The sequence below is a fragment of the Schistocerca gregaria genome, chromosome 1, assembly GCF_023897955.1.
Source record: "Schistocerca gregaria isolate iqSchGreg1 chromosome 1, iqSchGreg1.2, whole genome shotgun sequence".
In the NCBI taxonomy this organism is placed as follows: domain Eukaryota; kingdom Metazoa; phylum Arthropoda; class Insecta; order Orthoptera; family Acrididae; genus Schistocerca; species Schistocerca gregaria.
In genome coordinates, this window is record NC_064920.1 from 412350828 (window position 1) to 412364689 (window position 13862).

Genomic DNA, 13862 nt, shown 5'->3' on the forward strand with positions numbered 1-13862 from the left:
TTTGTATTGTCTACATAAGCACATCCATATTTTTAATAAAATAATTATCTGCATGTTGTAAGTGTTTATTACTTGTCATACAGAAAACAGGAACATTTGGTTATTGAAGCTACATAATTTTAACACATATACTGACTGACACACTATGATTCTAAATTTCTCTTGATGTGGCACACAAACTGTCACATGTAATCCTTTTGTTTTTTTCATAAATGACACTGTTCAACCAATTAACTATCTTATCCTGACACTCAGATATTTTGCCTCTGTTAATTTCCTTCCCTGCATTGGACACATTATTGGAAGGGACAGCACGACAGAAAACAGGATTATTGAAAGGATGTATATGAAAATGGGCAACAACGTGCAAGAGACAGTTTTGTTAATTATTTCAGTTTTCTTCTGCAATTAAATCAATATAAAATAAACAAAAGTATATCGAATAATATATTTTTATTCTGAAAAGATTTGTTTCAGTTTTCTTTTCTAATCCTAATTTTAAGTTACTGCTCTTATTCTACATATCTCTGGTTCTCATCATGCTATTTCTATATAGCACCATCTGCAACTCTGCTAATTCTTGCACATCTGAGAATAGGTATTTTTATTCTGAAGACAAAATTGACAGTTTTAAGCTAAGGTAATTGTGCAAAACAAGGAAAGACACAGCTTAGGTGTTACACCTCCAGTCATTTCCTCTCCCTCCCAGACTACATATAGCTGCTAGAGATGATTGTATACATGCAGTAGTTACTGTTCTTCAAACATTTTTAATAACCATTACACAGAAATGAGATTTGTATATGACAAAGAAGTGCAAAAGTTGATGCACAAATAATGTCTAATAATTCGGCAAATGGACCTACTGTTGAACACCCACTAGTGCTGTAATTAATTGATCATTGTAAGACAAAAATACACTAGAAACCTCTATTAGGTGCTTACTTAAAATTCATCATCTAAGATTCAGATACATTTGATAAAATGTTATCCTACCTAGAAGTGTTCCATTTTGCTTAAGACGGACTGTGGCATTCTGTTGTTGATAAATTGCGTTTTTTAGTGAGTTAGGGAGCAAAACTTAGAACTCATATTCCATGTATGGGCCACAACCAGTGTGTTGCCTCTGCTACCTTTTCTGTGCATAATACACACATCAAAAAAAGTTGTGCATCAACTCGGTTCTGAGAGTTCCAGAACCTGTACGGCAAATTGGAATAGAGATCAACATATACATCATTTCCGCTCTTTTTATTGCTCATGAAAACCACACATTGCATGTTGTACCACCATGCAGCGAGCCTTCAGAGGTGGTGGTCCAGGCTGCTGTACGCACTGGTACCTCTAATACCCAGTAGCACGTCCTCTTGCATCGATGCATGCCTGTATTCGTGTGTGGCATACTATCCGCAAGTTCATCAAGGCACTGTTCGTCCATATTGTCCCACTCCTCAACGGCGATTCAGCATAGATCCCTCAGAGTGGTTGGTGGATCATGTCATCCATAAACAGCCCTTTTCAATCTATCCCAGGCATGTTCGATAAGTTTCATGTCTGGAGGACATGCTGGCCACTCTATTTAAGCAATGTCGTTATCACCGGCCAGAGTGGCCAAGCGGTTCTAGGTGCTACAGTCTGGAACCGCGCGACCGCTACGGTCGCAGGTTCGAATCATGCCTCGGGCATGGATGTGTGTGATGTCCTTAGGTTAGTTAGGTTTAAGTAGTTCTAAGTTTTGGGGGACTGATGACCTCAGAAGTCCCATTATTATCCTGAAGGAAGTCATTCACAAGATGTGCACGATGGGGGCATCAATTGTCGCCCGTGAAGACGAATGCTGCTGATACACTTGCACTATCAGTCGGAGGATGGCATTCACTTATCGTACAGCCATTACGGGCCTTCCATGACCACCAGCGGCAGACGTCGGTGCCGCAACACCAGGGAACTTCCACCTTGCTGCACTCGCTGGACATTGTATCTAAGGCGTTCAGCCTGACCAGGTAGCCTCCAAACACGTCTACCATTGTCTGGTTGAAGGCATATGCGACACTCATTGGTGAAGAAAATGGATGTTATTGTGCCCATCTGTACCGCACTGCACGGTGTTGTGGATGTGAAGATGGACCTCATCATGGACCTCAGGAGTGAAGATGCGCATCATGCAGCCTATTGGGCGCAGTTTGAGTCGTAACATGACGTCCTGTGGCTGCACGAAAAACATTATTCAACATGGTGGCGTTGCTGTCAGGGTTCCTCCGAGCCATAATCTGTAGGTAGCGGTCATCTAGTGCAGTAGTAGCCCTTGGTCGGCCTGAGCAAGACATGCCATCGACAGTTCCTGTCTCTCTGCATCTCCTCCATGTCAGAATTACATCGCTTTTGTTCACTCCGAGACGCCTGGACACTTCCCTTGTCGAAAGCCCTTCCTGGCACAAAGTAACGATGCGGACGCGATCGTACGGTGGTATTGACCGTCTAGGCATGGTTGACCTACAGACAGCACGAGCCGTGTACCTCCTTCCTGGTGGAATAACTGAAAATGATCGCCTGTCGGACCGCCTCTGTTTAACAGGCACTGCTCATGCATGGTTGTTTAATCTTTGGGCGGGTTTAGTGGCATCTCTTAACAGCCAAAGGGACTGTGACTGTGATACAATATCCACAGTCAATATCTTTCTTCAGGAGTTCTCGAAACTGGGGTGAAGCAAAACTTTTTTTATGTGTGTATCTATGTGTTTGTTTCTTTAATTGATGTAAATACTTCAGGATTAATGGAGATCACTCACTGAAAAACAGAAACGTTGAGTTGTCAATAGGCGCACACAAAAGAAAGAAAGCTTGCTAACGTCCACAATTTATCCTTGGTAGATAAGAGTAAAATAAATTACAGACATTGACGCATGCGTATGTCCCTGCATGGGCTGGTGAACTGGTTGTGGTGGGCGTAATGTTGAGTGTGGTGTGTTCTGTCTCTCCTTTTGTTTGATTTTAATTTTACGGAATTATACATAATTAATTACAGTGGAGTCCTGTTAATCCGAACTAATTAGGACCCGACCTTGTTAGGAATACCGACTTGTTCGGATTAGCCGGAATTAGAGTCTCTAGAATGAAGTATACAAAGCAGAGAAGTATGTACACCATGGTAACAAATAACTCACTCTCACTCCTCGCCATTGTCGCCGTTGTTGTTGTACATTGCTGAAAGTTTTATAGTGTCTGAGCTCTATGGACTGCCAGTTGTCTCGCAAAGTTCTGGGTTATATTAGTTATCAATCGCTGGCACGCGTAACAGTTGTGTTGTATTCGTTCATTTGTAGTGGTGTACTGAATGCTTTGAAGCGGATAGCGAATGGTGAGAATGTATCTAAACTGGCAATGGGACTGGGTGTTGGCAAAGCAACCATTTGTGATTGGAAGAAGAACCGAGTGAAGCTTCAACGCCGGCCGTGGTGGCCGAGCGGTTCTAGGCGCTACAGTCTGGAATCGCGCGACCGCTATGGTCGCAGGTTCGATCCTGCCTCGGGCATTGATGTGTGTGATGTCCTTAGGTTAGTTAGGTTTAAGTAGTTCTAAGTTCTAGGGGACTGATGACCTCAGAAGTCCCATAGAGCTCAGAGCCATTTAAACCATTTTTGAAGCTTCAACAGTCCTGTGCAACGATACTCGGGAAAACACTCGAAATTCGGCAGTCTGTGAAACAGTCCCAGTACGATATAGTGGCGTGGCGGAGGCTCTTTTCCTCTGGTTTACGCGGGAAAGAGAAAGGAGAACTCCTCTGAGTGGAGAACTGGTTCAGCAGAACGCTGCTTACCTGCAAAAGTTAATGAATGGTGAAGAGTCTTTTAGTGCGAGTACAGTATCGTTGGACAGATTCAAAAACCGTCATGGAATCCGTCAGCTAACAATTACTGGAGGGAAGCTTTCTTCTGACCGTGTTGCAGCTAAGGAATACTTGGGTCAGGTTGAAGAAATGATAAGAGGGGGAAAGTATTTTCCCCAACAAGTTTATAACGCTGACGAGACTGGCCTTAATTTTAGTGCATTGGCAACAAAAAGCCTGGCATAAAAAGAAGAAGATCATGCTCCTGGTTTTAAAATGTGCATATATTGTGTGACTTTACTAGCTTGCCGCAACGCTGCTGGAAATCACAAACTGCATTTTATGCTGTCAACAAATCTGCTACGCCCAGAGCTTTTAAAAATTGCAACATGAAATTAGTGCCTGTATATTATCGCATCTATAAAAAAAGCATGGATGGACGGTAAACTGTTCAAAGAATGGTTTCCACCGCCAGTTTGTTCCCTCTGTTTGGCGATTATCTAATGAAAATCATTTGCCTTACCTTGCAATCATTTTGACTGATAACGTCCCATCTCACCTCAGCACTGAGGAATTATGTGATGGAGAAATTGTAGTGAAGTTATTGCCACCGAATGTTAGACCGCTGCTACAGCTGATGGTTCAGGGTGTGCTGCAGACATTAAAACGGATTTACAGAAAACAATTTTTAAGAATGCTGATCCAAGATGGTACGATTTCTTTAGTAGGCAAAATAAAAAAGACCAATGTGAAGGATTTTGTTTATTGGGCCGCTGAGGCATGGCAGATATTTCAGAAAATAAAAATCGTGGAAAACTCTGGACATCTCTTCAAATCAGGACATCCTAGTTGTAAATGAAGAGGAAAATCTACTGCAAATGATACAGACAATCACTGGATGTGAATAAGCTAGTGAAGGTGACATGGATGAGTGGATGGTAGCGGATGGGGCATGTATGGAGAACCTTACTGACGCTGATTTAGTTGCTGCTGTGACTCAAGACCAGGAAGAAGTGGACTGCTGTGACGGAAGTGACAATGAGCGTGCAAGCGACAAAAGAGAGCTGGTGCCACACAGTGACGCAGCAGCAGCCCTTGTCCTCGCGATTCGTTATTTGGAGTAACAGCCCACTGCTACACCTGCTGATTTGATGTTTATGAGACGATGGTGCAACTATGTATCATATAACAGACTGTCTTTATTACCAAAAAACAATGAGTTTTGTCATCTAAAAAGTAGGGATAAAATGTCCACTGTATTTATTAAGTTTGACAGCCTTCCTCTCATTGTTAGGCATTGCTTAAACCTAATGTTTTCTTGCCAATTTTTGTATTATATGTTTACTGCACTGTGTAAATTAAAATAGTGTGTATGTACAGCAGTTTATCGCACAGTTTTCCATTCTTAGTCTAACATTTTTCATGTTCAGATTAACTGAGCGTTCGGATTACCGCGTTTCGGATTAGTGGGACTGCTGTATTAGCATACTCTAGTGTGACTAAGTAAGGAAATGGTAAATTAATATGTAACTGTTCACTATTCTTTGCTACATTATATCACATGATTTTGGTTATTAAAACTTTTGTCAACAGTTACAAACTCCTTACATGTTATATCGCTACACCTGAAAAATATGAGGTGGATTTCTTTGGCACAATAAAATGTTTTTTGCCCAGCTGCTCTTAGAACATGAGACAAAAAGGTGATTATTTAAATTTTTTATAGTCAGATCAGACCCAACCCTCCAGGAAGCTTACCAAAATTAATTATTTGCTTTGAAATTTTGCACGAAATTCAGAGTACAGTCTTTGTTCATCTTTGCCAATGCCTAGCTAAAAATTCACAATGAAATGAAATATTCCCCTCCGTGACTGCTAATTTTGCTGAAAGCGAAATGGATTAATGTAATTTCCTGTTATTACTTTTCTTTTTCAAACACTGTAGCCGGACTGCTGGAATATTTAATTTTTATGCTCATAGAGGCGGCAGCTTCCGCCAATCGTCGTTCTCCTCTATGTCAAGAAAAAGCTAAATTTGCTGAAAAAGTAGGTATTATTACTGGACAAGCTATCTACAAAATTAATGCCACACTTTGTCATATATGATTATATTCTAAAACATAAGTTTCTTACGATACACATCTTTTTACAGAATCTTGCTCGTAATGGCAGCTATACATTTCAACAGACAAAACATGACTACTATAGGCAAAGACACAGTGCTACGTGCGTTTGCACTTAGCATCTCAGGAAGAACAGATAGATTATTGCCCTTAATTCGGTTATATACATAAAACACAACGAAGTTTTATCATCTTAGCGTCGACGACCAATTAATTGCATGTGGCAGTCTCTTTTTCTGCTGTCCGCCCGATCACTTTTACATCTTTGCCTATACATTTAACAAAGAAAAAAATGTACATGACGTTAAGTTAATTTTATCATGATTTCATGTATTGTTTATCCAGGAGACATTATAACGCCCCCTGGCTTTGTAGTGAGACACACGTAAATGTTTGTTACTATGAAGCCACTAACAATCTATGTAACATTGTCTGTGAATGGAAACTGTTGCATACTTTCTCCCATGCTTTATTCTGAAATGTACAAACATCTCTCAATGGTCAGACAATAAATACTTGACATTATAACTAACTTCAGTATAGATCGTTATGTTATTCATACAAGTAATTTACAAGTTCAGTTAAATGTTTTGTTCTAATCTTTTCATACCATGAGACTGCTTTCAGTTTTCACGTTTTCCTCTACACTCTGGAACTCGTTTAAAGCATTGGATAATCTCAGACTATTCGGTCAAGTTAATAGTTTTGAGATTTGGAACGCTTATTACCCGCATTAAACAAGGTATTTCTACAGACAACGATTAAATAAATATGAATGACATTCGCAAAAATACTCACTATGTTCTACTGTTATTGCAAACTTAACTAGATGGGATCTCTATCCCAGTAGTAATTAAACAGGGAATAAAATGGAGTTGTACACTGTGCACTCTAAATAAAATCATTCATAGCTCATTCCTTGGTTAGCTATCCTTGGATTTATTCTGAAGCTGTACTACTTGCCCATAGTTTATTGCATGCTGTGGTATAAGGTAATCATCTGCCTGTGTGAAATGTTTATACATTCTTGTGGTTTGGATAAGGGACATGTGATATTGTCTCAATGTCATAGCCAGTACAATACTTTATAGTTTTCTATTTCTACTAGTTCTGCAAAAATTCTGTTTCCATTGTGCTTCATTACGATATTTGTAATTTTTTTAGAGACAGGACTTTCTGTAGGAAGGTCTCTGTTTATAAACAGAACGAATTGTTAAAGTAAAAGTAATATTGCTTTGCGAGTAATTTTTCCTGTCTATTTAATAAAAAAAATAGGAACTTTAAACTCATCAAAACATGCATTGAGACACACACATCAAATACATCAGCAAGAAGCTTAGCACAATATGCTGTTGCACAAAGATGCTTGCTAGATGTACAATAAAAGAAATATTAAAAGTATGTGTATTATACCCTAGTGGAATCACTGCCGTATTTTTTTGGGGAAATTCACCAACAAACAAAAGTACGTGACGTCAGCTGATGACACGACTGACGTCAACTCATGATGTGAGTACCATTATCCAAGATGGCGAGCTTTTGGTTGGAAGCTAGCTCAATTGCGCTACCTCTAGTTAAATAAGAAAATGGCGGGAAAGAAAGAGCTACCTCCACTAACATAAGTCACCTCTTCCTAGGAACTGCACATAAGTCTTTATTTAAACAATTAGAGGCAAAATCACCATCAAGTGTGTTCACCATCCTCTTCGAATTTTGCTATATGAGCTTACTCCTGCAGCTGAGGCAAGTTAGTATGGTGTTGCAATTCAATTCGAATAAAATTTGTTTAAATATATTATCTACATCATTAGTTTCATGTTAGCGCCACAAGAGGCTGAGATATCAGTTGTCAGTATTACATACACTCATTAATGCTTGAACATATGAAGAGTACGGTCATGATTTCCACAAGAGGCAAGTGACCTAGTTCACTGCTGCTACAGCGCTTCACGATATGTCACGTTGTCGTTGACGGTATGTGTGTGTTGCGCTAATAATAACGAACAACAGTCAACTAGCCTACTTTCACACCTGCTGACATCTGCTGAACACAAACATTCTCAGTTTCTCTAAGAACACTATAGCCTGCTAACCGCACACGCCTGCGTCATCCGAAGTCAAGCAGGGCCATCATGAGCTGAACGTTCCCAAAACAGGAACCATACAGGTGTTCTTAACAGATCCTACAATCGATACGATTAATAACATTGAGAAAACATTTCAAAGCATTGAAAGACTATTAAACACGTACTCCAGCTCTAAAGTGTTCCAAACATGTAACACTTCACTACAAAAGTGGCTGAGATATCGATAGCTGTATTACATGCACTGGACATAACTCTTTATTTAAACAATTAGATCCACTACAGCCATCAAATGTGTTTGCCATCCTCTTGCAAAATATGCATGACTTTTTCTGAGGGAGGTTAGTGTTGCCCCCACGAGAGGTTGTTCATTCATACAGGCAAAAGAAAGGTGTTCACCGCACTTCCAAATACCTAGTTTCAGCTACTTTTAAAGGTCATCCAACCACATATCTTAATACATCGAATTACGGATCTCACCTAGTTTATTACGCTGATACAAAACGCTCACGATGCCAGTGGTCTGGAGGGGAGGAAAATGGGTATGAAAAACGGAATCAGCCAGTTCTGGGCTGCTGGAGAGGAGGAGGAAGTGTACTTTATTTATTTTTTTGAACAATTACTTAGCTACGCATTTCACCTAATTTATTTATTATGCTGATGCGAAACACTCACCCTAACGTGCTTAGAGTCACTACATACAGTTGACAGACCTAGTATCTACTCCTAGACCATAATACATTACACTGATGTGTAGAGACGCAAACATCTCGTAAATTACGAGGTCGCGCTATGGCTAGCACACAGGACTCTCATTCGGGAGGATGATGGTTCAATCCGGAGTCTGGCCGTCCTGATTTAGGTTTTCCGTGATTTCCCTAAAGCGCTCCAGCCAAATGCTGGGATGGTTCCTTTGAAAGGGCACTGCCGACTTCCTTCCTCGTCCTTCCCTAGTCCGATGAGACCGATGACCTCGGTTATTGGTCTCCTCCCTCAAACAACCCAACACCTAAATTATCGAAATAATCCAGAACATTCCATGCAGACGTGCAAATTACTCGTAGATCACAGAAATAATGGATGCAAGCACGCTCACAACGCTTAATCACCCGAAAATAATTCAACGCACAAACAGACATTGCAAGTAAAAAACCCAACTTATCAACCACTCGAACCCTGATGCGACTGGATGGAAAGCTTAAGTGCACCACCTAACACATTTAAACTCTCCACATGCGCGAGACCAACCCAAACATCCATCCTAATCACATAATTAATCACAAAGATCGATCCCAATTACACAACTATATGCATAGCATTGCATAAGGACGACTTAAAATCGCAAAAACTAACTATACCATTCACCTTATCCTGCTTTAATTACACAACTATATGCATAGCACTGCACAAGAACGGCAATACTCGGCAAAAACTGACAACTCGTGTTATCCTGTTTGAGAAAAGAATTGTACCACTCGATACCAGCGACAGAAACTCTCAAACTCTACCCTACACCTACAAGGTGGGGGATAAACGTTCAACCCACTAGATCCTGCTGTTGAACAGATATGAGTTTAAAAAAGTCTTTTAGCTCCAAGCATATACCATATATCCCTGTTTGATGTCAGAGTTCACTACACACGCCTACTAAAAGATCACCCAAACTGAAGCCAGTGGAAGGTCCTCGTCCTAACAGAATGCCTTCTCATCCATATACAATGACAAACTACGAGACCGAGCTACTATGCCAACAGTCTCGCGGCACCTGCCTCGCCGAAATGCCTAGCCGCTGAAGTCCCGCTTTCCTCCCAAATGCATCCTGTTCCCCTAAAAGTGTACTGACCCTAACGGCTACGAATCATTGCTGTCACAGCCCCACAATGCCTCGCGTTTGTTTTTACGTCACGTAGTACGCCGAGCAGGGCCGCACGAGAGCCACCGTTCAGCATTCGATTATTATTTATTTAACATCAACTTCGCTCCTATAATAAAGCAAAACGTTTCCGATCACAATAAACGTCCTATTTCTCACCAAAATAGACCAAGTCCAGTTTTATGAGCAAAAATCTATATAGTTTTTCACCTTCGACTTAGGAACTTATCACCTCTGTGAACAAATTAACGTCTACACTGATATTTCCACTCAGGAATACATATTTCTGTGATTTAGCAGATTCCAAATCACGCCCTATAATTTACAAAGCCAAATAACGTCTTTCTCTTATCTAGACAACTGACAAACGTGTCTTCCACCTGCTAGATGCGCACACCACCACCGATCTCCTCTCAACTAAATAAATAAGTCATTTAAGACGAAGCACTCCAACGAAGAATTTACGTGATAACGGAACAATGACCCAACAAACATACATCCATATTCAATCTTGTCAAATTCCCACTTGATCTCGAAAGCTGTCCAATACATACTAAGTATTCGTTCGCTGTTCGGTCGTCTATACGACTACACGGTTAAGTCACATACATTCCCACATTGCAACAGCCCTCTCCATCCAGATGGCCTGTCACTATTAGCAGGAAACTCGAATCATTCCCACCACAGGCCCCGCATAGACAGAATCATCCTACCAAATCGAACACATATACAGGGTGTTACAAAAAGGCACGGCCAAACTTTCAGGAAACATTCCTCATACACAAAGAAAGCAAATATGTTATGTGGACATGTGTCCGGAAACGCTTACTTTCCATGTTAGAGCTCATTTTATTACTTCTCTTCAAATCACATTAATCATGGAATGCAAACACACAGCAACAGAACGTACCAGCGTGACTTCAAACACTTTGTTACAGGAAATGTTCAAAATGTTCTCCGTTAGCGAGGATAAATGCATCCACCCTCCGTCGCATGGAATCCCTGATGCGCTGATGCAGCCCTGGAGAATGGCCTGTTGTATCACAGCCGTCCACAATACGAACACAAAGAGTCTCTACATTTGGTACCGGCTTTGCGTAGACAAGAGCTTTCAAATCACCCCATAAATGAAAGTCAAGAGGGTTGAGGTCAGGAGATCGTGGAGGCCATGGAATTGGTCCGCCTCTACCAATCCATCGGTCACCGAATCTGTTGTTGACAAGCGTACGAACACTTCGACTGAAATGTGCAGGAGCTCCATCGTGCATGAACCACATCTTGTGTCGTACTTGTAAAGGCACATGTTCTAGCAGCACAGGTAGAGTATCCCGTATGAAATCGTGATAATGTGCTCCGATGAGAGTAGTTCGAAGAACATGGGGCCCAATCAAGACATCACCAACAATGCCTGCCCAAACGTTCACAGAAAATCTGTGTTGATGACGTGATTGCGTGCGGATTCTCTTCAGCCCACACATGTTGATTGGGAAAATTTACAATTTGATCATGTTGGAATAAAGCCTAATCTGTAAAAACCTTTGCAGTGAAATGAGGACTGACACATAGTTGGATGAACCATTCGCAGAAGTGTACCCGTGGAGGCCAATCAGCTGCTGATAGTGCCTGCACACGCTGTACACGGTACGGAAACAACTGGTTCTCCCGTAGCACTCTCCATACAGTGACGTGGTCAACGTTACCTTGTACAGCAGCAACTCTGACGCTGACGTTAGGGTTATCGTCAACTGCACGAAGACTTGCCTCGTCCATTGCAGGTGTCCTCGTCGATCTAGGTCTTCCCCAGTTGCGAGTCATAGGCTGGAATGTTCCGTGCTCCATAAGACGCCGATCAATTGCTTCGAACGTCTTCCTGTCGGGACACCTTCGTTTCGGAAATCTGTCTCGATACAATTGTACCGCACCACGGCTATTGCCCCGTGCTAATCCATATATCAAATGGGCATCTGCCAACTCCGCATTTGTAGACATCGCACTGACTGCAAAGCCACGTTCGTGATGAACACTAACCTGTTGACGCTACGTACTGATGTGCTTGATGCTAGTACTGTAGAGCAATAAGTCGCATGTCAACACAAGCACCAAAGTAAACATTGCCTTCCTTCAATTGGGCCAACTGGCGGTGAATCAAGGAAGTACAGTACATACTGACGAAACTAAAATGAGCTCTAACATGGAAATTAAGCGTTTCCAGACACATGTCCACATAACATCTTTTCTTTATTTGTGTGTGAGGAATGTTACCTGAAAGTTTGGCCGTACCTTTTTGTAACACCCAGTATATTTGACCGCTATACTTACAATTTAATGACATTCGACAATGGGCGAAGTATCCGAAATGTACCCTGCTTAAGGCTCTGGAAATAGAAATATCTGTACCATTTTTATCACTTGACATGCTCTTCCCTTTGATATCACAGTATTCCATGTCACATCCAAGCCTTCCTTACCACTCAACATAGTCATCTCCTTTACACATTTTCAGCCCCCTTTTATGCCAGTTCTATCCATCTTGGCAGGGATCTTGGGTAGTGGTACTCGAGTCACCAGCCAATGTGAGTCCCGCCACCGTGCGAGGTCTAGTTTTCTGTGAGAGGCCATGTTAATGTCAGTTTAGAACCTGGCACTGACCTTGAAGTCGTGCTGGGGGAAATAAATAAAAATTTTTACAGTGTGCAAAGTGTGTTAGAGTAGAAAAATATTGTTTCAAACAACGAGACAGGGTCACAGGGCGCGTCTCTTGCGACTTACAGTATAATCCTTGGGATATGATCACTGTCCTACAGTACAGGTGACGAACTTTAAACTGAGGTGTGCAATTGCCCAAAACGTGTATTTTTAATAGGACCGTCACATGTGCTCGATGCCTAAAAGCATGCAGTATTTTGTTTTCGATATATGGTAGGAGAGAGATGTGGTGAAAATCTTTTCGAGTTGTCTATCCGATGAAGTTAGTGGAGCTTTTATAGTTAGTAATATTTCTCTGTTGGGGGGTACAGAATAACGAAGATAGATGTGAATGGACACGGATCTGTAGTAGTTGTATGTAGTTTGGGGGCACACAGCATTATGGTAGAAAAAAAAATCATTGTCCTTCTAGCAGTTCCAGTTTCCATCGAATAATCAAAACACCATCCTGTTGAACTAACGCAGCTTAGCCTGTTTCTACATGGGTTGCGGAAGGTGGTAGATATATTTTCCCTCGATCCCTGCTCAGTTGCGATTTAAATTGGAACGATCAGATTCGTAAAGCTGGAGATATGGAAGCAGTTGCATGGGGACTTACTAAAACAAGGTTGGAATTTTACTGTAGCACATCGGCTCGAAAAAGGTGAGTCGTTTCGAGATATGAGAGTGCTAGAAATATGATTTATTAGTGGCTGTAGTAAAGGACAACTCCAAAGGATCCTACGCAGGTATGTGCTTGAATGCGAGGACTTGATTCAAAATCGGATACTGCATTTCTAGCGAATAGCGTAGCACTAGAGATCTGAAAAGCTAGTGTAGATATCTTACGACATCATCCACTGTTTGTGATCCTTCTCAATCAAGCATCGCCTATAGTCCAGTCGATATATCACGGAACCTCTGACATGGCATAGAGAGAGAATGCTATCTAGCCAAGGTGGCTTGAAGGGGTTGAAAACACAGGTTTCATAACACGTTCCTTAGCGGAATAATTTTCTAAATTGGGAGCATCAGGTTTATAAAGTATGTGTTCGTGTTCCGAAATGTGTATGTCTATGTCGAGTGGTAAGGAAGGCTTGGATTTGACGTGGAATACTGTGATAGCAAAGGGAAGAGCATGTCAAGTCATAAGAATGGTGCAGATATTTCTGTTTCCAGAGCCTTCGGTAGAGTGTATTTTGGTGTAAATTCTTCGTTGGAGTGCTTCTTCTTATTTGACTTATTTATTTAGTTGAGAGGAGATGGTGGTG